A 4,103-nucleotide genomic window follows, 5' to 3' on the forward strand; every position below is an offset into this window, starting at 1 on the left:
GCGTGCCCCCGGGGGCTCGCCTGCCTCTCACGCCGCGTGTGTCGCTATGTATGTGAGTGTGTGTGTGAGTGTGGGTGGGTGGGTGTGTGTGTGTGTGTGTGTGGGTGTGTGTGTTTGTGGGGGTACTTCTGATGGAGAACCTAAAAGCCTAGTATGTCTCTGCAGGAGGAGTGGATTTAGGGCAGGGACCATGAGTTCTCATCACGCAGGGCTTGCTGTGCCAGCTCCGGGGCCATTGCAAACCCGTCTTGCTCCCGTGGTTCGGATGGCGAGAGCTTTTAGAATAAGGTTTCGTTAAATCCGCTGGCGGCCAGGAAGTTTAAAGGCATCCCGAGCAAAAGCGGGAGCAGCTCCGAGGCAAGGGGTAGCTGAATCCGTCTGTCTGTGCGTGCCGGGAAGCGGCTGAGCGCGCCAGGGAGAAAGCGGCCTTCATGGGACTTGCTATCTTCTTAACCTCCCTGAGAGAGCAGCCGCCATCTGCGCCAAAGTACAACAATAAGAATTATTAGTATCATAATCACCACGGTTGTTGTCGCTGCGACTTTGAGGGAGAAACCCGGCCCGGCTCCGGCTCCGGCCCGCTGGACGCCCCAGCAACGGACTCTGCCCCGTTCCTCCTCTTACTCTCTAAATCGCCTAAAATATATTTTTCCCCCCTAATTACCAGCGCTCTGATGGGAGCAGGAGGCAGAGGAATATGCAAGGCTCATAATAAGCCACCTGCTGCGTCGTGCCTAACCAATATAATGCTTTATTTCATGACTGCTGCCGGGGTAGCAGCACCGGCCCGTGCGTTACCAATTCCCCACGCAGCACGGACAGCCGGGACAGGACCCGGCACGCTGCGGGGCCGGTGCTCGCTCAGCGACCCGGACCGATGCTCGGATGCTGCGGGTGGAACGCGGAGCCACGGGCGGTACCTCGGCGCGGGCCCGGGTCCCGCCCGCTGCTGCGGGGCGCGCAGCCCGCTCGGTCCCTTCAGAGCTGTCTCTCCCTGCAATGATCGACCCCCCTCTCCGCCTATTTGCATGCCCACGCGAATCTATATAAACAGCGGTAATAGCCTCATACATTACATCAGTATTTGTTAGCACAACCATTCCGAGTCATTTCAGATATTTGGACTCGGTCTGTTCAGTGTAGCTTCAACCTATTGACTTGCCAGACGAGATGTTCATGTGGACCCAGTTGCTAAAACCATGAAAACAGACTTTAGCTCTAAACTGTGCTACTCTCCCATCTGACGGATGTTAACACACAAATGAAATCCATTTGGATGTTTTTTGTTACCAGAAGGCTGCGCTGACGTTCAAATGATCTAAATCTTAGCATCTGGAAGCCTGTACAAGCATCGGTTTTTTTTTTCTGAATAGGTTTCAAGACATTTCGTTCAACCCAAGCTGAGGAGGGATCAAAATGGGACACCAGGAAACTGACAATAGCTTCCCATCTAAATGAAACTGTTTCGTTTGAAAGCACCAAAAAAAAAAACCAAAAAAAAAAAACCCAAAAAACCACCAAACAACAAAAAACCCCCAAAGATAAAACTCCCTAAGCCTTTCCATTTACTTCAGTCCCTCCGAGTAACCCCAAACCCTCCCAGCCAGGGTCCATCATGGAGCTGCTGCTCCATGGCATGTCCCGAAGGCCACCAGGGCCTGCGAGTCCCCTCGCTGGCAGAGCGCTCCGCGGGGACAGCGGACCAGCTTCATCTCAGGAATACTTTTTGGGCTGGGGATTCATTTAGTGTTTTCTAGGAGCAGCAATTCATCGACACTATGATAGAACATGTTGTATGAGTGCCATTCAGCCTTAATGAAGATCTGTGGGAGAAGTCGTGCGAGACAATAAATACAGCGGTCCGGATGTCGGTGACTTTAGCAGGAAATAAAGGAGGGCTCCGTGTTAATGAAACAAAGATGTGGGAGCTCCTGGCAAGGGCCTCGAATGTACAGGAGTGCTCTGTACCTCCTGGGTGCTCATGACTATCTGTGGTGTGCTTTACACTTCGTATTATGTTTGCAAACCGAATTCTTTTGTCTTTCTAAGGTTTTTACAAACTTGGGTGCCAAACCGACCGATGTTAAATCAAATACAAAGAATTTCAATTATTCAGGAACCCAGGCCATTCTGTGGAGCCTTTCTCTCTCCCATCCCCCACCTCAGTGCCGGGGATTTAATCCGGTAGCAAGTGTGTCAGGGAGCCGCTTCGGCCCTGCCCAGGGCGGCGGGATCATCCCCCGGGGCCGGAGGGCCCGGAGACCCGCGGCGGAACCGCGCGGCCCGGCAGCGGCTTCCCGGCCTCCCCTCGGGAGGGCTCCGCGGCCGGACCCCGCTCTGGTGCCTGGGCATGGCCGAGCTCGCTGTGCAGAGGCGTCGGAGCATCCTCCGGAGCAGTCGAAGGGGATGGGCTTATCCCAAAGGGCGGATTTTCCCGGTACGCGGCGGGGCATCCGCCTGTGCCGGTGAGGAGCGACAGCCGGCCGTGCTCCTCACCGCACACAGAACACACACACAGAGCACACTGAACACACAACACAGAGCTCAGAAACACACATACACCGCAGAGCAACACACGGCACAGCACACAGAACACACAGCACAGCACACAGCACGCAGCAACACACACAGAGCACAGAAACACACACCACGGCATACAGAGCACCCACAGTGCACACAGAGCGCACAGCAATACACAGCAAACACCACACTCCACAGCTCACAGTAACACAGCACACAACACCCAGCACACAACACCCAGCACAACACACAACGCTGTCTGTCCCTGCTGCCCTCACCCCTCAATAGTCCAAACTCCTGGGTATCAACGCTTTTTGGCCATCGTGTTGCTTACAAAAGTAATGTTAGATACACCTGTGGGATTTACATCGCATATGCCCTCTTTCTTAGTTTATTTTAAAGGGAAAATAATTGTATTTTGGGGTTGTAGCCCGTTACTAGTAGCACAAATGAAAGTGAAAGGGATTCACTGACGCGCTGTTGAAAATACACGTTTGCATATAGTTCAGTTTGTGGTTTATGACAATTAAAACACATTCACTGGGAGCCAGGATCAGGTACAGCAAATGCCAGTGTTCCAGCAGTGGTAGACACAAAGCGATGACTGGCTTCAGTTTCACAGCCACTCTCACAGAATGAAAAAAGCTAATAGTCATTTATATGAAAAAAAAAGAAAAGAAAAGAAGAAGAAGAAGAAGAGAAGAAGGAAAAAGAGTTGAAACACATCTTTTTGGACTCATTTTGACATTAGCTTGCTCATATGGACACTGCAGAAGAAATAAAACAAGTCCTTATTGCATTACTTGGTAATCAGTATGGAAAAGCCCAACCCTGTTTATGGTTAACAAGAATTGTTAATGATATATAAATCATTTGATCTATCGTGCCCTCCAGTCTTAAAGGATAATAATGGCAACCCCAAGCAAATGGTCCTAATTAGTGTCCAAGAAACCACTTCCTAAATGTATCCTTCCAACTCATTCCAGTTTGACTGTCCAGAACAATCTTTTGTTCTTAGATCCCTTTATTTTGTGTGTTACTGCAAAAATGCTCTGCATACCGGCACTCCAAAAATAGTTCATTTCAGGGTACAGATCAGCACTGGGGGCACGAGGAAGGACGAGATGATCCCAGTCTCTTGCTGTTGGTAAATTGGTCCCAATCATTTGAAATTATATTTTCCTGAAGCCTTGCCTCCTGACAAGTCTCCTTAGAAAAGTACCAAAGGGGAATTCATAAAAAAATCGAGTCACTGCTGCCACTCGGTCTGCAACACAAACTTTGAAAAGCCAAACCCAAAACTGGATCCAGGACCAAGCCGTGCATGTTCGAGCTGCCTGTCACATACTTTCACCCACTCTGTCCACCCTTTCCAAGTGTGATCTGCAGGTTAAATGTACCGTGGTATAGCCATAGATACCACACCTCATGTGGGACCCAGGTGAAGGTTCAGGCACACCCTGGAGGAGGAACAGAGCTTGGCCACTGGATTATTGTGGCCTTGGCCTTGTCTCCACTGAAAGCAGCACAACTCTCACTGTTTGCTCCCTCAGGAGGCCTCTTTCTCGGATGTACAAAATACA

This window comes from Geospiza fortis, unplaced genomic scaffold, assembly GCF_000277835.1.
Source record: "Geospiza fortis unplaced genomic scaffold, GeoFor_1.0 scaffold229, whole genome shotgun sequence".
Classification (NCBI taxonomy): domain Eukaryota; kingdom Metazoa; phylum Chordata; class Aves; order Passeriformes; family Thraupidae; genus Geospiza; species Geospiza fortis.